Source organism: Danio rerio, chromosome 20, assembly GCF_049306965.1.
Source record: "Danio rerio strain Tuebingen ecotype United States chromosome 20, GRCz12tu, whole genome shotgun sequence".
In the NCBI taxonomy this organism is placed as follows: Eukaryota; Metazoa; Chordata; class Actinopteri; order Cypriniformes; family Danionidae; genus Danio; species Danio rerio.
Window position 1 is genome coordinate 33,043,857 of NC_133195.1, and position 25,507 is coordinate 33,069,363.

At 36.5% G+C, this 25,507-nt stretch overlaps 1 long non-coding RNA gene across 5 annotated transcripts in view; it reads right to left on the minus strand.

Moving 5' to 3' along the window:
• Window positions 1-583: 583 nt before the first annotated feature.
• LOC141379295 (uncharacterized) overlaps window positions 584-25,507 on the minus strand; it is an 83,899-nt gene continuing 58,975 nt past the window's right edge. For 4 of the 5 annotated variants that reach the window (XR_012395842.1, XR_012395840.1, XR_012395839.1 and 1 more), the window contains one exon: window positions 584-1,570. This is a non-coding gene — a long non-coding RNA (uncharacterized lncRNA). The remainder of the gene's footprint in view (window positions 1,571-25,507) is intronic. The other variant, XR_012395841.1, reaches the window with a different exon arrangement.

A 25,507-nucleotide genomic window follows, 5' to 3' on the forward strand; every position in this document is an offset into this window, starting at 1 on the left:
TTATTATGACTTTTTGTCTATCGAGTGACTAAGTTTTGTATTACTAGCATTCACTTCTGATTGTGTACATCATCATGATAAATGACTTGCTGGATCCCATTTCTAAGTCACTTTGAATAAATATGTCTGAGGGTATAAGGGTATATTTTTAGCAATAGCAAAACAAACAAACAAACAAACAAACAAACAAACAAACAAACAAACAAACAAACAAACAAACAAACAAACAAACAAACAAATAAATAAATAAATAAACAAACAAACAAACAAACAAACAAAACAATTCAAATTCAAAACAATTTGCACAGGCTCATCAAAATTAGACCATAAAAAATTGCCATTGTTGGGCAAGCTTCTTGAAAAATGTAGTGAGCTAAGCTATTAGCTACTCTACTTAAAATGTATCTTAACTACACTAAAAGCTACTCTCTTGGAAATGGAGCAAGCTAAGCTAAAATCTACTTGGCAAAAGTAGCTAAAGCTACATTTACGCTATTTTTGCAATTTTCATTTTTAAGTCAAAGCAACTTAAATCCAAGTCAATCATATCTTAGTGATCAATAAAACTTTCAATAAAACATATGAGGCTTTAATGTTCAGTTTAATTATTTACTGTAAATAATATGCTGTACTAAACAGAAAAAATTATAGTATATAACAGCACAAACAAAAAAATCCAATAAAACCAGGTGTTACACCATTAAAATACTATAACAAGGGGCATCATAACGCAACGCAACACAACATGGGACATCATAACACAACACTGATCTCTTAACTACTCTCCCTCAGTCATCTTTCAATCAAGCAAGTTTCTCGTAACAGCACATTGATTGTTTGTTGACGTCTTCAACTAGAGCGAGAAGTGGCAGTAACGCGCCAAAAAGTTTGTTGTTGACCACCATAAAACAGGAAGAAGAAATCATCATTCTCACCATCATATGGATTTACGACAAGACATTGACCTCACAATTGCTTGAATGTCGGTGCCGTCACTTATAGGTCCGTGATCGGTAAATGTAGCTTGTGTGGACGCTACTACACTGCTTGCTTAAAATAATAGCTTCACTACAGAAAAGCTATTTGATTTAGAAAATACCGACGCTACCGCCAAGCTTCTGAGAAATGTAGTTAAGCTAGTAGCATCAATACTTGTTTTTCTTGATCTTTAATTGTTAACAATTTCCAATAGAATCTACAGTAACTTGACTCAATTCAGTTTGTTTATTTCTATAGCGCTTTTACAATGTAGAGTTTCAGTTCAGTTCAGTTTCAGAAAAAAACCCTTAGAGAAACCTGGCTTAGTTGGGCACAAGAATGCTGGACCTCCATCGTGAAGAAGCTGCAGGTGTGAGTAGGTCACTGGCGGGTGTTCAGGTTGGCCCATGGGATCAATGCGGAGGCTCGTTTGTTACTGTGGTCTTTCAGAAATCAGTCTCATGCTCTCCTCTCCTCCATGACCGTCATAGCATCTGCTTAAGATACGGCCTGATCCAGCATTATGGATACCTTGGCATCATCTCTTTACATCAATGGAGCTGCACAGTGGAAGCAGCTTGCCAGTAACGTACTGTAAATCAATAACAGCAAAAAATTACCATATTTACATATATAGCACCATTTATCTTGCTGTATATGTATTTACAGAATTGTATGTACAGTAGATCTTTACTGCAAAATATAGTCAATTTTGAAAATATAGTAACACACTGCATAAATGTCCTACAGTAAAATGCAGTTCATATTACAGTTAAATACTACAGAATTTATAAAAATCGTTTAGATTACTGTGTAGATTTTTGAACCCTCAGATTACAGATTTTCAATTTTCCAATCCTAACAAATCATGCATTTAAAATGATGTATACATCCTAATTTAAAATAAAAAAGACACTTAAAAAAAGTTTACAATAAACGGCAATACTAGGGCTTTTTCTGAAACATGGGACCAATTTAGAATTTTCTTTTCTGAGCATTTCAGTATCTCTACAAACTGTCAATCTAAATCTTAGGACCTTTCAAATGCAAAGCAAATGAAATTAAGTACATTGTAAAAAATATGTGAGGATTAATGTTTGTAATATTGCGTTATCAAGGTATATGTGTATTCTGCAGAGGTGTTTTATTTTTTAATTTATTGATTTCATTTTTTTTTCTTTTTCTCTAAGATAAATGTAATTTCATCTTGTTTAAAGGCTAGGGGTAGAAATAATATTTGTTCAAATTTCTCAGTAAAATTACTTTGTTATATCTGTAAAAGTAGAATAAACAGATGACACTTATGACAGATGACGGATTTTGTGGCCCTGGGTCATTTTTAATTAGTAAATATTGTTTCATTAATATAGTTACAAAATTAGTCTGCATGAGCTGGAAGTTGTTGAGACTTTCATTTCAGTATGTTGATAAACTTCCAACTGAAACAGTATATTGAGTAGGGGACGGGACCTTCCTTTTGCGCATCATTCCATCATAGCAAACTAACATTAGGAGGGGCATGGTGAGAAAATTGTGGCTAAAGCTGGCAAACTAACGTGAAGAAAGAAAGATCACCACTCTAAAACACAAAAGTAAAAGATCAGACCATGACTGAAGATTACCATTCATTAATTTTCCTTTGGCTTAGTCCCTTTATTTATCAGGGGTCGCCACAGCGGAATGAATTGCCAACTTATCCAGCATATGTTTTATGTAGCGCATGCCCTTCCAGCTGCAACCCAGTACTGGGAAACACCCATACACTCACATTCATTCACACATATACATTATGGCCAATTTAGTTTATTCAATTTACTTATAGCGCATGTGTTTGGACTGTGGGGGAAACCGGAGCACCCGGAGGAAACTCACACTAACATGGGGAGAACATGCAAATTCCACACAGAAATGCCAACTGGGCTCGAACCAGCGACCTTCTTGCTGTGAGGCGACAGTGCTAGCCAGTTACCCACCATGCCGCCTTGAAGTTTACCAAAACAAACATTTTTATTTCAGTGGATTAACTTGCAAGGATTAATTGTTTTCCTAAAAAATAACAATGTGCGCTAACAAACTAAACATGGTAAATACGGATTTCACACAGGCTTTTCCATTTGATTCAGGCAGATTCCATTTGATTTCAGGTTGTAAATAAAGGAGTATTCATCAGACACACAACCAGGGGCGCCCCCAAGGGGTGGCCAGGGGTGGCCACGGTTACCCTCAGTGTAAACTCTGGCCACAACTGTGGCCACCCCAATATGATTTTGTTGTTGATATTATTAATTTAGATGTATTTGCGTAAATTCACAATAAATTCAATAAATAAATAAATAAATAGCAGCCACTAAATTTTTGTTAACTGACTGGTGCCACTGAAATAGCTCATTTACTGCCCCTCCCCCTCCCGGATCGTCTTTGACAGCATGCACACACCTTCAATAGACAGCAATGGCAATTTAATATTAACCTTAAGGTACATCAATAAAAGATAGAAGCTGTATTAATAATATTGTGGCTCAAAAAGGAATATGGATAAATTATCATTTTAGAGTCTGTATAGTGAATGTGTGTGTGTATATAGTAATGCCTTTTGTTCATTTGTTTGTTTTATTAATTAATCCATTAATCTTCATTAATTTTAGACAGGGCATATACCATATACTATACAATAAAAGTATGTGAAAAATAACTGAAAAGATATTTATATGAAAAGTGCTTTAAAACTAAACATTGATTTTTTTATTTTTTTTTAAATAATTTTTTTTAGGAATAAATTGCAATATTTCAAGAGCAATTAATTAAATGAATTAAAGCTACATTATTATATTTACCGGAAACAAAAATATAACATTACACTAAATTAATTCATAATTTTTTTTGTGCGCCAGCCCAAGATTTGATGCGGCCGGTTGTGGCCCCCCCTAAAAAAATTTTCTAGGGGAGCCACTGCACACAACATCATAAGAGGTTAATATTAGGTTAGATTTAGGTCACCAGTATCTAAGGACAGTGCTATTTTGACACCCGATTACAATGTAAAACTACGATATTTTGTTGATTTTAGGTTGTGTTGGAAAGTTAACAAAATCCAACGTCAAAAGAACCAATCAACGTCATATTGATGTCAAATACTGACATTTCTTCATCAGGTATGGCCACCAAAATCCGCCGTCTGATAAATATATTCAGTAATACAGGTAATGTCCACACAACTTCAAGCTATAACATCATTAGAAGTTGATATTTAGTTGTTTTTAGGTTGCACTGGAAAGTAACTAAAATGCAACGTCTGTCCAATGTTAGACATTGACATCGGCCTGGCGTTGGTTTCTGACGTCAACCTGATATCATTTTCAAACAAAATGCAACGTCCCATGACGTTGGGGTAACATCAGTCTGACATTATGTTGACATCCTGTGCCTGCTGGGGTAAACTCAGATTTGTCACACTTGTAATCAAATCATACACTGTGAATCTTAACTCCAGAAACACAATCTGTGTCATTCTAAACCACTTTCTAGATTTCTTCACATCCTACAAGAACCACAGGACCACAAGTTGAGCCGCTCGCAATCTCTGCTGAAGTGCCTATTAACTATTAATGGGAGTAACAACTGTCACTGAAATCACTGAAACAAGAGCCACTCCTCTTCGCTAATCACGTTGAAGATGTCAGTAAGAGTCTGCATCGAGGGTCAGAGGTTAGATATGCCAGTCGCTCCAGCAGATCCAGAGCAATTATGAGCAGCCTGCTTTAACCTAGTGACCTGCTTAGGCTCAGCGGACAGCTGGGATATATTGGGAATAAGTCAAAGCCATCATTTCTGTAAGCAGAAGAGAAATGATGGAACATAATTGACATGGAAACACCCCAAATGCCTCTGGGGCAACCCTGGAGAAGGTTCTGCCTGGGACCCGATGACGTGAGAGAAGAAACCGAGGCCTATCCAGACACCAAAGGCCAGCCCAATCTATTTCAATCAAGAGGGAATGTTTCACTTTTTATTACTTTTTCAATTCTCTCATTCCGATCAGCCTGGCCCAGATAACAGTACTATTAGCCCCTTAGATCAATGTGTTTTTATTTTCCCTGCCCCTTCTTCCCCCTAATGCAACCCCCTCCCTCGACCCGTATTGGGTATCGGAAAACCAAATTACTTTATCTCTTCTCCCTTGGGAAGCCTGCCAAGGAAAAGTTGATTTGCAGCTACACAATGGTAGTCCTTATCCTCTCATCTTCACCACCCTCTTTCTCTCATTCTCCTGTTCCTTCTCTCTCTCTCTCTCTCTCTCTCTCTCTCTCTCTCTTTCGTTTCATCTCTTTTTGTGGAGCCAATCAAACTACAATGAAAGAGGAAGAGGGAAAAGATGAAGACAAAAAATAATTACAGTTCTAGCTGATGAGAGCAAGTGGAATCCCCGCAGTTTAAGAGGGGGATCACGGGTGAATGTGGACTCGGTGCCCCCAACCAGCACCGCTTCACTTTATCTTCCAGAATTACAGCCATTTATCAGTCTGCGCAGAAAACTGTCAGCCCATTACATGCGCTTCATTCAGGCAGAGGGGGGCGTCCCGTCAGTAGCCCTTCTAATGGATGCAGCAGCGGCCATGACTGAGGGTCACGGAGGACGTTCATTAGAAAACTGTAACTTGGCTAATCGCAGCTCACTTAACACCGCATCACGGATGAGTGCCCGCCAATGACACAAAAAGGGCTCCATTGTGTAGTCCAGTTTAGGTAAACAGTGCTAATGCGCAGCCAGGAAAATAGATGACCGGAGACACAGGGCACTTTGGGAGACAATTGCGAGCGCTAATTCCTGCATCACGGCTATTATTCTACGAGTTTAGTTGGGATCCCTCATCATAATAGAGGGAAACAAGGTCTCTCTTGTAGCCCACTTTTACATGGTTATCTCTGTCGGTTGTTGTGAGAACAGCTTGTAGGTCGTGTACAGTAGCAGAGTGTTGGAGGTAAACATGATTAGGCAGGTTTAATGAGAGTTCTGGCAAGACTGCAGTTTTACCATCCTTTATACTAGAAAAGGCTTGGTTTTTTAAGTGTACATTCAGTCACGGTGCGGTGGTCTGTGTCAAATGAACTGGCTTGGGTATGTGATTTTTCTACACAACCATCTTTAAAGTTTACAAAGAATAAACATGGGTTATCTCTGAACACACAACACATCAAAATAGGGCTGCACAATATATCGTTTCAGCATCGATATCGCAATGCGCAAATGTGCATAAGTCACATCGCAGGATCTGCAATGTCAAGTTGGTATTGTAATTATCCAGAAAACACACTTCAGTACAAAGTTTAAAAGGTTTTATTAAGGTGTAGAATTATGTATGATTTCAAGCGAATTGAGGGAAAATTATAAAATTTATTAACAATCAATTTACAAAGATCCATTGTATTTAATTACTCCTTTAATGAAGACTATAGTAGTCAACAATTGAGACAGAAAAGCAAAATGTTTTTTTTCATAATTGTCTTTATAACTGAAAGGATGTTGTTGAATTGTTTTATGGCAACATTGATGCAAGGTTTGAGCCACTTCAAATGTTGACTACAGTTTCAAGTGTTATTTTACTTTTGATTAGTTAATTTGTGTACCTCAATACATTTAGATCCTCAAAATAAATAAATAAAGCACAGTTTATTTTAATTTCTATCTTTATTTTAAACTTTAATTTTGTATTAATTTATTCTTGTGATTTGCTTATAATTGTAATTCATCACAATTCATGTAAAATTATCAATTTATTCCAAATTGTCATCTTGCAAAATTGTATTCATATCGCAATATACAGTTAAAATCAGAATTATTCACCCACCTTTGATTTTTTTTTTCTTTTTTAAATATTTCGCAAATTTTGTTAAAGAGCATGCAAGGACATTTTCACATTATATCTGATTATATTTTTTCTTCTGAAGAAAGTCTTATTTGTTTTATTTCAGTTAGAATGTAAGCAGTTTAAAAAAATGTAAAAGCCATTTTAAGGTCAAAATTATTAATCCCTTTAAGCTATATATTTTTTTGACTGTCTACAGAACAAACTATCTTTATGCAATAACTTTCCTAATTACCCTAACCTGCCTAGTTAACCTAATCAACCTAGTTAGGCCTTTAAATGTCATTTTAAGCTGTATAGAAGTGTCTTGGAAAATATCTAGTCAAATATTATGTACTGTCATCATGGCAAAGATAAAATAAATTAGTTATTAAAAATGAGTTATTAAAATTATCATGTTTAGAAATATGTTTAAAAAAATCTTCTCTCCATTAAGCAGAAATTGGGAAAAAATAAACAGGGGGGCTAATAATTCTGACTTCATCTGTATATGTCACAGAAAAACAAAATATCATGTCATTTTTTTTCCAATATCATGCAGCCCTACATCAAACCTTAAAGCAGAAGCGTTCCAGTAGCAGAAGATGAGCACCACCAGTGACAGTTCTGTCAGCTAACAACACCAAACTGGAGATACAATTAACACAGGCTCACCAACACTGAACAACAAAAGTAAAGGGAAAAATGCTGATGAATTTTGACCAGTGTTAATTTTTTTAATGGAAATAAGGGTGGAAAATGTTTGTTGCCTATATCTTGACACAAACAGAAACTCAGTATCCTCTGCGCTAGTAACATGACAGAAATTTATGAATTGCACACTCTGATTCGCTTATTTAATAAATGAACAGTGCATTATTGTTGATGGAAAAGATGAGAATAAATGTAGTCTACCAAACTACATTTTTATTATGATCTGATATGCATTGCACTTTTCATTCATTAGATGAGCGGATTGGAGCGGGCACATTCAGTCATGTTACGTTATGAAGTTAACACGGATTTTGGTTTCTGCTTCAAAATTTGCATGGTAGAGTCAGAATTTGATTTAAGCAACATCAAAGCACTGATCCATCCTACATTGTGTCGACAATTTAGACTGCAGGTGGTGTAATGTTGTGGAGAATATTTTATTTGCACACTTTGGTCCCCTTTGTACCAACTGAGTATTGTTTAAACACCCCAGCCACATCCATCTGAGTATATTACTGATCATGTCCAACATAAACATTTCATGTTCAAGCAGCATAACATCCCAAACTCTCAGAAGAACAAAAGCGATCACTGGGCTGGTACCTTTTCAAATGACACAAGTTTGTACTTCAAGTTACATATTTTTAGCACCTAAAAAGTACTATTATGTTCCTCATGAAACATTAAAGGTCCCGTGAAGTGAAGATGTTTGAAGTAATCTCACCCAAAACATGGGACATAGTGTAGCTCCTCCCTTTTCTATAAAACAGCCAATAGTGTATTATTTGTCACTTGTGCTAGAGGGTGGTTGAACTTAAGTGCATCAAATGTAAAGTGTCTTGAAGAGGGCAGGGCATGTCAGATACTAGAGACCATTTGATTGGTCACAATTTGATGAAAAATCGAAGTATGAGGTGACAGGAATAAAATCCATTTAGTCACAAGCTATTAATTTATATAACTTAAATGCGAATTTTGTAACTGTTTTGGTGTGTAACTTCTAGATAAGAACTAACAATACTGATACTAACATCTAAAAAAACTTCATGGGACCTTTGTAGGTACAGAAGTGTACTTTTAGGGTATCCATATGCAGCCGTTAGCTAACACATGTACCTGTTGAAGATCTCAATCCAACAGAGCAGTTTTGCCATGTGGAGGAAGAAGAGATTTGGACAGGCATGTCCAACCAGTCTATATTCACAACAGAAAAGCAGCATAGGCATATCAGCTCTTACATTTACCATAACAGGTAGAGCTCTGAAAAAACTGTACTTATGCTACATTTTACCTATTTTGTATGACCTTTGGCATCCTGCTTCTTCTAAAGCTAGAGTATACAGCCACTTATTAGGCAGCATTTGATAAATTGATAGAGAGGATTGATTCATTGGCTTTACAGAGAGCTTGTCTGCTTATCTCCATTTGTGTTTGGATCAGAAATCATTTGGCTTGGCAACACTAAATGGAGTAATATGGATCCACCTGCTCCATTAAATTAGCTCTACCCTCCCTCCAGGTGAGCGGACACTGTCAATACACCTGTATATTACCAATGCAGACCCCTCACCTCAGCCCGACTAAATAGTGTTTGACTTCTCCACTTTAACCGCTGTAATTGAGTTCATTTTGCAGCTAACCTTTTTGGTTAGAGGAACCGTGGAGCTCATTTGCAAGTATTGATTGCATCACATGCTAAACAGCTACCATATCTTAACTTGATCTTCTTTAAAGCATCTACATATCTCCAAGGGCCACAAGGGCCTTTTCCATGATCTCTATAATCTGCATTAGCAAACATTTGGATAATGTTATTCAGAATAATCTCCATTATTCACAGTGGGGAAAATTTAGGTTGATGCAAAAATCATTTCACAGAAAGACACATTCAACTCATAGTCTGAATGCATAACTTTCTTCTCAGTAAAGAGTAATCAAATGGCACTTGGAAATAATTGTGGTAGTCCACAGCGCCAGTGTTGTTAAACATTCATTCATTCATTTATTTTCTTTCATTTTTCCAGGGCCGGGTCACGAGGGCAGCAGTCTTAGGAGAGAACCCCAGACTTCCCTCTCCCCTGACACTTTTTCCAGCTACTCTGGGGTAATCCCGAGGTGTTTCTAGACCAGCTAAGAGACATAGTCCCCTCAGCGTGTCCTGGGTCTTCCCCGAGGCCTCGTCCCATTAGGATTTGCCTGGAACATCTCCCTAGGTAGTCGTCACGGAGACATCCGAAACAGATGCCTGAGCCACCACAGCTGACTTCTCTCAATGTGGAGGAGCAGCAGCTCTACTCCGAGCTCCTCCCAGGTGACAGAGCTCCTCACCCTATTTATAAGGGTGCGCCCTTCCACCTTACGAAGGAAACTCATTTCGGCAGATTGTGTCCGAGATCTTGTCCTTTCGGTCAAGACCCAAAGCTCATGACCTTAGGCGAGAGTAGAAAGGTAGATTAACTAGTAAATCGAGACCTTTGCCTTTTGCCTCAGCTTCTTCTTTACCACAATAAAAAAACTAGTACATCGACTGCATTACTGCTGCCGCTGCACTGATCCGCCTGTCAATCTCACAATCCATCCTTTATTCACTCATGAAAAAAACATAATTTACCCTTGTAAATTTACCCTTGTAAATGTTAAACAATCACTTTTAAACATCTAAAATGCCTCAGTGGGTATAAATTCCAACATTACATTATAGAAAACGAAAAGTATTTTACATTTTCTCACTTTAGTGGCTAATTCATACAAATTCGTACAAGTACGAAATTGTCCGATTTTAAAAAGGAGGCGTGGCATCCAACCCCACCTCTAAACCCAACCGTCATTGGGGCAAATTATACTAAATTGTACGAATTAGATCGTACGAATTCATATGAATTAGCCACTAAATCAAACAGTTATGAATTGCTGTGAGATTGTGTATAAGCCCATGGAAAAGCCCATGGAAAAAGTGTCTCTAATTTCCGTTTTCAAAATTCCTTAAACATACAACTCTTTTATTCCATTTGAATTGTATTAAAATATTGGGCAGATTTTTGATTATTTTGTGGATTTCCTATTAATCATAATCAGCCTAGTTACTAATTAAAATCTTAAAACATTTAGACAAAATGCATGATTTGTAAACAAAAACAATTTCACATTTATGTCACATCATCAGGCCCACTGAATGATCTGGAATGTTGACATAACAATATTGTGTCACTGAAAATTATATCATATGCTCGCTGCTTTTTACATTGAAATTTACTAGCCAATTTCCAGTCTTTTCCCTAGTCATGTACTATAGATTTAGATTTTTGCCTTTATACAGTATATTCAGGAAAGTTTTATCGAAAGCCAGCTGTGAAAAACTGTTAATAAGACCTATTTAGCAAATGAGCATACATGTTTTAAAGGTAAATGATCCTCTCTGCACCTGCAGAACATTGTTCCAAAGCTTTATTTTCCCTCCACAATTCGGCTTTCAGGAGATTTTCTTCTGTAATAGTGGTACAGTATGTCCATTTGTCTTTATGTAGCCTATACATCATCTGCTGAGTATGAGCAATTGAACAAAAGGCAGAGATATTAAGTAATAAATAAACTAAACTAAAAACACCACTACTCAATGTCATATCATGTCCACAAGGTAAAAACAATCATTTCAATACGTCTGATTTTGTTTTTAGTGAAGAGTGGATGAAAAAGGGATAGTTCACCCAAAATAAAAACTGACTCATTATTTACTCACATTTTAATGGTTATAAACCTTTATCCGTTTCTTTATTCTGTTGAACACAAAGGCATATTTTCTGAAGCTGAGAATCTCCTGACATCCATAGTAGCAAACTACTTTAGAAGTAAGTGGTTTCCAGATTTCATCAAAATATATTCAGTTGTGATTAAACAGTATAAAGAAACACAAAACCCTTTGAAACAAACGAAGGGAAAGTAAATGATGACATAATTTTCATTTTGGAGTGAACTGTCCCTTTAAGCTATTAAACACATTAGCACCACAGTGTTTAATTCATCTGAAAACTGAAACTACAGAACTGTTCTGTTTGTAAACTGTCCACGTTCATAAAGTAAACTGAGTAACATTCCCAGCAACTGAAGAAGTAATGTTTCTTACACCACTAATTGTCTAATGACTTTAGCATATGCTAAAACACTCTGTAACACTCTTGTGTTTGAGAATTGTGTGTAGCTTAAAGAAAGGCAAAATATGACCTACAAATGAGATCTCCACAAAGAGCCGCTTAACAAGGACTTCAATTAGAGAAGGCCAATTTATCAGGCCCGGAATGATGAGCCAGAGGAACCAGCATGGCACAAAGCCCTGCTGAGACTGCAGTCTCATTATACCCCTCCAGCCGATGGGTTAAACCCAGCGCTCCACATCCAGCCCTCGCGCTCCTGCTAACAGACATACGCAGCGATCCGTTTCACAGGGCCTCTTCAGACTTAGACTGACTGATTATTCTAGGGGATTTAGCAGAGCTCTGTAATGGTGGCAAACACACTTGACATTGGGTCTACATGTTTGGGTTGACCGTAGGCTTATTCCGCTCATCCCGCAGGGAGACACTATTCTGTCTCAATTTGATGCTGTCTGATTATTAACTTCACGACATGTTATTTAACAAAGCTCAAAGTGCCCTTTAAGTGCTATAACTCTGCTTTCTGTAGGTCTTAAAACCTTTCTTTTCCCAGGCACTGGTCCAGAAGCATATAACTACCAATGACAGATATGGATAACACACACACTCAATCAAATAAAAAAATAGGAGGCATCTGAGGTTGCAAAAACAATGAATGCTGATAAATACTGGATGCTGCCATTGATTTGTTCTTCTAAATTGTTTTGTTTGATTGCCTGGCTGTTTCTTTCCAATGAGACCAGCGTAATAAGATGAGTTGTAACGTGTCCAGCGTCAGATTTGCTGACAAGGCTCATCTGCACGTTGTTCATGTATCAAATGCTTGACTACTCATCTGTTTGTGGATTTGTATTTCTGTGAAAATCAATAACCTTGGAGTAATTGGTTACACTGTCTACACAAGAAGTTGTATATTGTAGGTCTTATGCCGTGGCCTCTTGCTACTCAAGCTGCCATAAGGTCATAATGCTCAGTTAGTTTTTATATGGATCAAAAAGGTGTTCAATACGGTTACCTATAATATACAATACGGTTACCTATAATATATTTGACTTAAAAACATGTATTCAATAGTTCTGGTAGATCAATTCAGAGAAGCAGAGTAATTGTGTTATTAATAAAAATATATTAAGCAAAAGAATACTACTTTTATCTGCAGATTAAAATTATTCCCATGAAACAATGACAACCAAGTGAAAAAAAAGTTCATAACCTTTTTGGTATGAATTCAGAGTTAATAAAGTGTAAATCAGAGTAACTGTGTATATATCATTTAAATATTTTGCATGATAAGAATTTTTTTCAACTCAAGTAGTTTCCATTTTTCTGATAATTACATATGCTTAAGAAGCAATGAATTTAATACGAAATTATTGACAAGAAATTGTGTTTTTTCTGAAGTGATTAATTTTTTAATAAACCTAAAAGGCCCAAATGACTCAAGTGTAAAGAATTAAAATAGTTTAATTGTATTTTTTGTGCACTGATATCTGAGTTTTATGTGCAGAAGTCACAGTAAATAAACTCCTTATTGAGTAAATAAATTACTTATCTGACATAGTAATTAAAAAAGTTATTTAAATACAATTCGAATAATGTAATTAGCCATTAGTTATCATTTACTTTTTCACGTAACTTTCTCATTCATTCAGGAATTACACTAGTTGTGCTGTACGTTTGCATCACTTTATACAATTATTCAGAATGTAACCAGGGATGTGACACTGACAACAGAGGTGAGGATCCACATGCAGGTTGTTAGAATGGTCAGGCAAGCAGTGGTCAATATAGGGGCAAACAGATGTATGAGGGCAATCCAGAGTCGAAGTCAAATTTACAGGCAGATGGTCACAAGGCAGGCAGTAAACAAGATGAAACAAATAAGCGAAGCAAGGTATCAAAACACGGCGAAGGCAGACAAAGTAAACGCTTTGTAGTGTCACTGTAGCAGATAAGAAGCAATGAGTGTTGCAATGTGAGCTGTATATATATATACTGTATATATATATATATATATATATATATATATATATATATATATATATATATATATATATATATATATATATATATATATATATACACACACATACCAACTTAGGGTTATTCATGTGAGAACTTGACAACACTTGTGCTAGACATGTTTGATTCACTAAAAGGTCAAGTCAAACTAATGTATACTGGTTGCACTCAACGTGTTTGATTTACTTAAAAGAACGGGTTCTGAGTCTTTCATTTGGGGGGAGCAGAACATTGGCTGCTCTGTGCATGTTTGATTTATTAAAATTCACTAAATACAGCTCTCTTTCTCGTGTGATTCAGAACAGAATCAAATTTCTAACAAGTCTAAAGTTACTTTTGAAGCTAGAAGTTTAAAGGGGTGTTCCACTACGATATTTTGTTTTTAAACTTTAGTTGATGTGTAATGTAGCTCTGTGAACATAAACAGCATCTGTAATACACTCAAACCTCAATGCAAAGGGAGACATTGGCTTTTAAAGAGTTAGCTTAGCAAAGCCTACAGCGAACAAAGTTTGGGGACTACAAAAAAATACATTCGGGTTAGTGAGATCATAAATGCTTAAGGTTACACTCAAAGAGAAAAGTGCATACAGTTTAATTTTAATTAAGTTCCAGAGAATTCTAAAAAAATGTATATAGCTAGCATTTGACAAGGGACAGCTTAGAATCTCCCAGTTCACTGCTGGATTCGGCTAAAAACTCCTCAAAGAAGGAGCAGCTCCAACCATAAAAGATGAAGCTGTGGATTGAGAGCCACAAACTGTAAGTTTTTTTTTTTTTAATGTTAAAATCTATCTATCTACATACATGCACAATTTTTAGCGTTAATGGTATATTGTTGTGAGGACATAAACAAGGATGTAAACAATGGAAATGCTGTTTGGCACCGTTAACAATTTTGCTAAAAATTTATATTTATGCGTTGTGTTAGCTGACCAATCAGAGCCTCTTGAGAGCAGACTTTCAGAGGTACTAGGAAATATGATTGTCGTTTTATGTTAGCTAAGTAGCTGTAAATAATCAAAGTAAGATTTATGGAAAAAATAACATGAAAATAATAATGTGAAAAAATAACATTTTTACAAATGAAGCATGAGGACAAATTGCTTTGAATCTTATAAATCAACCAAGCCTTAAAAATACACTCTGGACCACCCCTTTAGGATCCAACTACAAATAATGTTATTACTATATTAAAATGCACCAGAACTTTTTATATAAACCAGCCAAAGAACAAGACCTTTAAAAATGGTGGACATCTAGATGGTCTTTAATGCTACAACATCATCACTATATATTATTGCAGGAAATTCTATACATCTGTTTTAGTTTGCTGTACTCTCTGCATCACCCGATGTCATTTGGTTTCCTGTGTTATCACAACATGTCACCGAATTCTCATACATTACAAAAGACACCTCCTTCAGTCCTTGGATAGAATGTCATGTTCGTTCACTTTGAAATGTATCTGAAACATACAAGCATTGCAGAGGATGTCACATAAGCAGACATGAACAAACACTGAAGCGCCTGTGTATGTGTTGGCACGTGTGATCTGTCCTGCAATCATACATGCTTTGCTCTGGCAGCCCATAAGACGCTCCACATATGGGTTTGGCAGCTTAGCCACTATCTCTCCCTCTGTTCAGAGACTGAATGCTAGCTACCTGTCTGCTGGTGCTAATTAGCCATCTCTTCCTTTCACCCGGATGCCTTCAGGAAGAATCACACATGTTCCCAGAAAGGCTGAGGGAACAGCCAGGCGAATATGGCAGCTATACAAAGTAAAGGACTGCAATTATGCCAGTTGGTATGTTTGGGATGGCATGGATAAACAGACTTGTCAATTTATCATGAATTTAAAAGCTTTACTTTAAATTTTTTAGATACTTACAATGCCATTAAACACCTTTACGTTTTCTTTAAGTTATATTTCAAGAGTTCACACTTAGATGATGCTTGAGGCTAGAGGCTTGAGCTTGGAGATAATTGAGCCCAGGGCTCCCGCCTGGTCAATAAGCATATAAGAAGCTCACCCCTGGTAAAGGGAATAAAAAAGGTGGAAGAAAAAAAAAGAAGGTAAGATAGTAGGGCGAAGTTAGTCGATTTATTGTAAGCTTGAATCAATCTATCAATCAATCAATTGGATTATTACTGATTACAGATGAGAGGCCAGCTGCATTGTTACATTAAATATCACATCCTCCTCTCGAAATTTGTTTGTAAAACTTCACTCTAAAAGTTCCAATTCTAAAGTTTAATATATTTAATTCAATATGTTACTCAGTGTTAAAGGTGTCAAAGAGTGCATTGATTCAATATGTTAACTTGTTTCCTGATATCTACATAGTAGGTATGTGGCTTAGTTAAGGGCAAAAATTCTCCAGAAATGGTTTTATACGATTACTTAAAACCACAGGAAGTACACCAAGAAGGAAAGCTCAGTATTGACTATATTTGGAATGGCTGTGAATATTAATGAGGTCTGTCTCTCCGCAGTCTGTCTCCGAAAAAAATCATGGTAAGAGCTGAGTGACATGACACAATGCATAAATATGCATTAAAAATTTTCACAATATACACATTAAATTAACATGCCTTAGCGTGTTAATTTAAAAATTAAATAAATAACATTAAGTTATTCCATGCCTGCTTGCATTACCTAAAAGCTTGACCTTATTCTTGACGTACAAGCAAGCGCAACCATTGGAATCCTTTTGGCTCGAGACTTCCGGTCTCATTCATTTGCATTGATTTTTAGGCGTTCAAAACAGCTTGTTATGCTGCAAACTGACATTCATTCATTCATTTTCTTGTCTGCTTAGTCCCTTTATTAATCCAGGGTCACCACAGCAGAATAAACCACCAACTTATCAAGAAAGTTTTTACGCAGCGGATGCCCTTGCAGCTGCAACCCATCTCTGGGAAACATACACACACACACACTCATACACTACGGACAATTTAGCCTACCCAATTCACCTGTACCACATGTCTTTGGACTGTGGGGGAAACCGGAGCACCCGGAGGAAAATCACGCGAACACAGGGAGAACATGCAAACTCCACACAGAAACGCCAACTGAGCCGAGGATCAAACCAGCGACCTTCTTGCTGTGAGGTGAACGTGCTACCCACTGCGCCACTGCGCAGAATGAATGAATGAGTATTGTGTTGTTCTCATATTTCTTCATTTCAAATTTTTAAGAAATGTTTTTGGTACATCAAAAAGAGGTGGTTATGATGATCATCCAACAAGCTAATTCAGCAAAAAATAGTGCTTAAAATGTTGCTAAAATGTATCATATTTAAACCTCATATTAAAAAGAAAAAGAGGTAAATAAAAGGCTGGATACGGCATGTTTCATTATAGTCATTTATCCCATAGGCAACTGAATTCTTAGTTCTAAAGCAACCGCAAAAATGAGTGCCCTGCTGCATTGCAGAATAAGATGTATAATACTGTTATTTTCAAAATAAGAGTCCCACATATATAATAATTATAATACAAAAAAATACTGTTGTAATCTCATTAGGTAATGTTGTAGCCAATCAAATGTTGCCTGGGGCCCGTGTTTATCGTCGCAGTCAATTGGCCTATTTTCACTGTGATTTTGCACTCATGGGATTTACATGAGAACAAGGAATCAAATATGTTTGAGGCTCATGTTATGTCATTTACATGTACTGAACTCTTTATTATTCAGCTATACCTAGGTATATTCAGATTTCCGTTCTATAGCACTTTTAATTGTGAAATGTCTGAATACGCATTGTTACACAAATTTTTTTCAATGTGAAGTCTAAAAAGCACACTGCCTTGAATTCTTCTTCGTGGAATTCTTTATTGCAGAGCAGCTAAATTTTTATAGGACTTAGGGCCATGATCAATAATGCACAGGCATACGGAATAATGTCTGAGAATAGAAGCTTGTATTTGTTTCTGTTCCGTCTACAAGAACAGATTCTTCACTCAATGCTGTCAGATAAAATGTTCAGAATTGATTCAACAGAAAAGCTTTTCAAAGAATGCTTCAGTGAGTAGAGTCTGAAAAGTTTAGTCATGCTCTATGGTTGGGAGTTAATAGAATGCCTTTTTCTGGGTGAATGTACTCGATGACCCCGCGCTCAAGCACAGAGTTCTGCCTACTCTTCAAGAGATCTGAAAGAAAAGAAGAGTGAAACTTTGGAAGCTGAAGATGATGCTAAGACAAGGCTAAATTCAGCCATGCCTTTTGTATTTCGTTCAGGAGTTCTGACAACAGTTCTAACCTGTTGAATAAATCATGTGGCAAAAAGGTTAAGCAATAAAATATTTTCTTCACACAGAGCTGTCATATGTGCATTTATGCATCTGGGAAACAACGTTATTGTAATTAACTTACACTGCATTCAAAAGATGTACATTTAATCAATTCATGCATTCAACTCATTGCTGATAGTGTCACATTTTAAATATGATGAACTACTATTTTAATTGCTGATATGTATATATATGTGTATATATATATATAATTATGTCTATTTGACTATGTAAGGCCCATATTTCAAAACCCTTCACAAATCCTTTCCAATGGCCTCATGACATAATAAATCTGAAGTGTGAGGGTGTTTTTTTTGTTTACATACACTAATGAATTGCATTATTGGATATTAATTTCTGCTGCAACAACTTTTTGTGCTGAAAAGTTTGACAATCTAGTTGTTTGACACAATATATTGTCTGGGTTGGCCAGTAAAATCATGACTCAAAAAATGGGATATGAACTAGGGTTGGGTCAACAGAAGATGCTGGCATTGGGATCCTCCGCCACGCCCCGTCGCAACAGCAACCCGCTGGCAAAAAATACACACGACCCCATTTACACTACTACGTCTTAGTTATAAAATGCCATTTTAGGATAAAAACGATCAACGTCTGACTGGCGTTTTATCTAGCATTTCTGAAAGGCCCTCTTGCCACACTATATTGCTGAAAAGGCACATCATGTGACCAAACACACAGACACACACACACAAACACTCTGTCATGCGCTGCAGCTTCTGAGCTGCAACAGTCACCCCAGAGCAGTGCACGTCAGACAGTTTATCAAGGATGTACCGCTGGATCGCATCTCACAATAGCTGTTAAACATAATATTGAATTAATCTTGTCTCTATCTAATGACTCTACGCTGTTTTGAGTCTATCAGGTAATGTGTCACGTGTACACTGCTTCAATCTTTCGCTTTCACGCTTGTACTTTTTAGCGAAATTGTCAGATACTGTTGGTTGGTTCTGTTGGTTGTGCACTTTTTTACCAACCAACTTTGTACAAACATGATTGGTTTATAGTTTCATTCAAATATATACTCAAAACCATTACAAATACTTTTTCCTTTATATAATTAGCGTTTTTCGTTTTAAATACAAAAACAGTACAAAAGAAATCAACTGATATAAACATAGCAACGACTGTAGTAAATCAGTGAAAAAAAAAACTATAAAATTAATTAAAGTGAATAAATAACAAATAAGTGGGCGTAATTACCAATTAAAGCAATCATAATGTTCAAATGTAATTATCAGAGTATGATCAATTGTTCCAATAGGTTGTTGGCATAGCACTAGCATCAGTTTTTAGGTAATACTATATATAATTAATTAAATGACAAATCAACTAAATTTGTAAAAAGGTCACACAAATACACATTATTACATAGGATGTCCAACATCAATGAAAGTGACCATTCCATAATCCAACCTAAAACATCCCTTTTATCTTTACCACTGACCCTTAAACCAGACCAAAACAGGCTGATGTTGATGACCACTTGTTATTCGGCACAACAACAATAACCCGGAAAAGCCATATATCCAGCAACCTACACACAAAAACTTTAAATCATCACAGGCAGTCACATCATCATAAACTATAAATTACGCTTTGCCTTGGGCAACATTGTGTCCCAGTCTCATCATCCTTCCAACAGTAATTCTCCAATAACTCTTGAGCTGTTAGTTCATAGCTGAGTGTTTTATGTGCTATAACGGGTAGCAAATTTGATTTCAGATGCTGATAGTGATGATGTGATCATCAGGCAATTTACTAATAGTGCCAGCTAATAACTCATACTCAACATTGCATGTTGGGTAGAAGATAAAAAATATACAACTTTAGGTGATAAATCCTAAATGCTGAGACTGTGGTACAGAGCAGCTCACTGGTGCTTATGTGTGTGTGTTTTAAAGAACAATTTATGAGATTAATATATGAACCACAGATACTGGCTGTACACGCTAATACATTTGTGCATCTCTCTCCCCTATAGAAGCTGATCCAGTAAAACTCCATTGGATGTTCTGTTGTAGGGGACGCAGGTTGATATTGGCTCTCTGCTGCTGTTTTTGACCCTGCGCCCTGAGTTTTGCTGAGGGAGGTGAAGATTTGACACTCAGCGGGTTGTACTTTAGCACCCCTGCTGCTCCTCTCCCCTTGGCCTGCCTCACAAACCCCTGCATCTGCTCTTTAAAGCAGCGGCTTTAGCACTCAAGCATATGGTGGTGCGGTGTAATCAGCCTCCTTCACTTTCTGCAACTCACTGTAAAAATACAGCTAGCTGTCATTGGCTGCTGCTTTATATGTTATCTCTGCAGCCTCTGTAGGAACATGCTCAAGGAGTTTGAGCGCAACACATATTTTTAAATTAAAAGTGATATCATTCTGTCCATGTTCAGATCTGGCCCAAATTCAACTGCTGCTCTAGGCAAAACAGTCTAGTTCCGTCCCTACATCTTTCAAGGCAGGGTAGATGATTTGGTTCAAAAACAATTTTGTAATGCAGTTTGAAAGTCTCTTCGCATCTCTTCACATTTAAATAGCACTCATCAAGTTAAGTGGTCTAGATGTATTTATATAGAAGGTGTCGGACCAAAAAAGCTCCAATCAATTTTGTCCAATCAAAATGCTAAGTCTGAACATTATATGTTTACTTATTTTTGTATTAAGGCTGGTTTATACTTCTGCATCGTGACCCACGGAGCATGCCTTGCGCGTAGCAGTGCATTTATACTTCTGCATGCTGTTTGTGTTGCTCTGCAATAACACATCAGAAACGCCAGCTGGCAGTAGGTTATGCGATGTTCCTCTGTATCGTGTTTCTTCACGGGTTTGTTTTACTTGAATGCTAAGTAGCTAAAACTCAATTATTCTGAGGCAGGAAATGGCAGACGTGCAACAATTTTAATCATAAGGTAAACACATTACATCTGGCGCTCCTTCATGGGACTCGACACTTGTAAACACTCGCTCCATCGGGGTTGTGGCTCTGAGCACCGTCAACACTCGACACAGCTACCAAGCCGACCAATAACAGAGCTTGCTACATCAGCCGTGTCTGTTTCATTCTCTAATCAAATGAAAGCATAGGCGGGGTTTCCGTTGAGGTAAATGCAGTGTTTGTGTTGTCAAGACAACTACAGAGACTTTTGAAGATGGAGGAGAGTTAGATGTGGTTACTGTTTTGAGGTATGCGGTGTTGTGTGACTCACAAATCTTGAATATGACAATATTTATACATTCATTTTCTTTTCGGCTTCTTCCATTTATTAATTTGTGGTCACCACAGCAGAATAAATGATGCCCTTCCAGTCGCAACCCAACACTGGGAAACAACCATACACTCTTGCATTCACACATACACTACGGGCAATTTAGCTATTTCAATTCACCTATACCGCATGTCTTTGGACTGTGGAAGAAACTGGAGCACTAGGTGCTACCCACTGTGCCACCGTGACACCCGAATTTCACGATATAATTTTTTCTTCTTTTTTTTGGGGGGTTTTTTACCTTTTTATTTTTAATAGGTAGAGAGAATTGACAGGAAAGCATGGACAGCAGAAGGATCGGCATAGGACCGCGAGGCGGAATCAAACCCGGGTCGCCACGAGCACCGGAGTGCATGTGTCGACGCACTAACCACTACACCACTGGCGCCGACGAATTTCACGATATAATTTAACATCAAAATTGTAATTATATCAACAGCAATAATCGCGCACTATAGGCAGCTGATACTATTATTGCCTAGCGACATAAATAGCACACCATGCTTCTTTTTTTCTTGTCAGCAAAAAAGGCTGTGTGGTGTGCCTCGCATTTTTGGAACATAAAAGCATGTTCGGTGTGATCGGCCCCTAAATCAGCCTTGACAGGGAGATAGGATTGGGAAAAGTCTGTGAGCTGGGAATCGAACTCGGTATGCCCCAAGAATAGTGGCATGATGGAGCCAGGCATATAGTGCTTCATGTGAAACAGACACTCAGCACCTTGTCATGCTTTTGGCATTCTAAAAAATGCAGTGTTCTCATTGAAACAACAGAAAAAAAAATTGCTAGCCTCAGAATGTGCTTTGGTGGGCAAACACTCTTATTTTTACATTACTGTAATATTATGTCCATTGAACTGTAGTTTTTTCTCTGTTGAATGACACGTGACTCGTTTTTGTGGATAGTTCACCTAAATTGAAAATTATTCAATAATTACTCACCATCACGTCATTCCAAACCCCTGAGATTAAATTCAAAAGCTCTCTTATCCTCAATAGACCGCAATAGTCCTGACTCATTCAAAGTGCACTGAAACACAGAAACTGACCATGTGCATTTAGTTCAACTTGAATATTATGAGACTATGAGAGTGCTTTAGAGATGCAATTATAAATTATAAATTAAATTTTAGGCCAATAATATAATTAAGTGTATATGTAAAGGCCTGGTGGTCAATTCTGGGTGGCCCGATCATAGGCAGCCAGCAGCACCTCTTCCATAAGTATCTACACAATAGTTTTAACAGTCCAAGTATAGTTCACCCAAAAATCTTAATTCTGTTATTATTTGCTCAAATTCCTCTTTGTTTGATTTTTATTTCTACAGCTACATAAAAGAAGACATGTTGAAGACTGCTTGAAACTGATAGTTATTGACTACCATACAAATTTTTCAAAAGGTTTCAACATTCTCCAAAATATCTTCTTTTGTTTTCAACAGAAAAAAAGAGGAAGAGCAATATGAGTTAGTCATTTTTAGGCCAACTATCCCTTTTTTAGCTTCTTAATGAATAGAAAAATTCTAAAATAACTGCTTTTATATGAAATGCTATCATTATAAGTTTATTAGATAAATGTAATACAAGCTTATGTATAAATATAATATGCATAAATATAAACATTGCACCTGTAATCAATGGCTGCATCTGAGCATCTGATCCTGAGTCAGACTGTTTCATGCTAACTCAGCCTCTGACCACAGCATTAGCCACCCTGATTCTTGACAAGCAATCGGCCGCGGTGTGGCCTTGTACTTAACATGTTAATTGCTATTACATTTTCCAATGGCTCAGTGAATTGTTCCCCAAGTGTGGCCACTGACATCTTGACCTATTGTAAATTTTACTGTGATTTATTGGGATCGTCCGCCGGTCGTTTCTATCGCCATAATGGTAAAGCTCTGTGGTCAGGCCTCATGAATATTTCAGAAGCCCAATTAAACTACCGCTGACCCCAAAGTGTTTCAGAGCTCCTGTAGAGTCGGGTAACATCAGGATAGTGCTATAATCTAACTGCTGAAAAAAAAAAAACGAAAGCCTAAGCCAGCTTTGTACAGTTTGAGCGTGTTCAGATGTCATCAGCTTATCAAATAAAGAAGCAATATCTTTGTTTAGGCTCACACACCCATTAGCTTATTCATATTGTTTGTGAAGGTAATGTAATGAAAATGCTAAGCAGAAACGGTGGAATATTTCCATTGGTCATGGAACATGACTTCTGCTATTCGCCGACGTCTGTTTTCATTGTTTAAAGATGAAAGGAATGATTTCCATTCCATAATGGAATTTAAATTCAAATGTCAACAGCAATTTCTCCTCCTGTACGCTCATATTTCTGCTGCTAGGAAAGTTTGGGTGCCCTTGCTTGCCTTTGCACCTCCAGCTGTGTGCTTTTTTTTTTTTTTTTTTACATTTTCATCTCTTTAGTTTGCATCTTGTTCAGTTCCTCCATCACAGAGATCTACAAGCATTGAATTAAACAGCAGGCTGTCTCTGTTGAAGGGAACTTTGAATAAATGGGGGCACCATGTTGGCTGAATTAAACTATGTGAGTGATTTCTGTATAATCTCACTGTTTCCCCTTAAGCTCTTTTTGTGGGCTTCTTTCTCAAGTGAGATCACCTTTTTGCATTCAGATGCAGGTTTCTGACAGGGGTCGTCTGAAAATGATGGGACAAATATTGACCCACTAGGTCAAAATAAGGTGTGCACGTGAGGATGTTTCTTCAGCCACTTTTTATATAAAAGATAGGTATTGTAGCCACAGATTATCCATCCATCCATCCATCTAGCATATGAAACTGCTGTATTTTTATTCAGGCTTTTGTTTGTTTGATTATTTGTTTACAAGATATCGGTTTCAATGAAAATCATTTTGGCAATGTCACTTCATAAAGAAATTTACACAACAATTCTGTAATCTGTAATCTGTAATTGTGTTTTTTTGATCTCAAGAATGTGAAAAAAATGTGAAAAAAGCAAAAAGTGAAAAAAGAAATGCTAATAATAAACACCGATACTGATATATGGCCATATACATGTACATACATTTATAGATAATATTTGAACAAATATACATATTTGAAATTACAATGGTTAGAACAAATATTTTGCAGTATTTAGGTTGTATATATGACATTTATTTTATGTATGTGAAATCCAAACAAGAACTTGTATGTCATATGTAATTTGCATATTTTGACATATATTTGATTTCTTCTAGGTAATTAACATTTATTAAACATGTAGTTAAACACATTTAAAGATTTAAGTAGATTTTAAAACATTGTTTTTTTATTATTATTTTTTGATAATGATTATTATCATTATTTTTTGATTAACTGATTTTTATATTAAAGTTACTTATACAGTAAGTAGATTTTTTGGGGCAATTTCATGTAAGTTAAAATTACTGGAAAAGATAATTTGATTCTACTTACAGTTTTTCTCAATGGTTTTGGTGCATTTCTCACAACATCATTTACATTTACACAACAGTTGATGCATTTCACAAAACAATTGCTACAAACTGCAAAACCCAGTTGATAACAAAAGCATGTCACTTAATCAAAATGGATAGCTCACTCGTCAAAAGCAAGTATTGATGTCAATGAAAATGTCAGTGTCATCAAAATGAAAAGTGCTGACACCATTGATTATGAACAAGATGGTCAAATGGCTTTGTCATGTTTTCATTATGACAGTTTACTTTGTACATTTTTTCCAAGGCATTATAGTCAGATTGTGATGACACTTCCTGAAAATGCTCAAGACAGCACTGTATACTATTTGCACAACCATTTGAAAACTACAGTAAAGTTAGACATCACAGCATTTATTGAGGTATCTGAGTACAAGACACTGAATATGTATGTTTCACATTTTTACTGCATTTGCTCTTAACAATTCTAATTTATTCACAGCATTGTGCAAAAGAATAAATACAGCCTTATTTACAACAAACTCCCTTTGGGTAGAGTTGTGCACAACTGTAAACAATATTCCAGTACATATCGCTTGACAAATTTTGACACCTAGTTCAATATTTTGGTATGTAATGACTCAAGTAAAAAAATGAGGACTATTAGTTTAATATGGAATGACTATTCAGCATTCACAAGTTCATTTTGACTGACATGACATAATCAATTAACAATGTTTTAAACAGCAGAGACTTGTCTGAAACCAATAGATGCATGCCCAAAAGCATTTGCA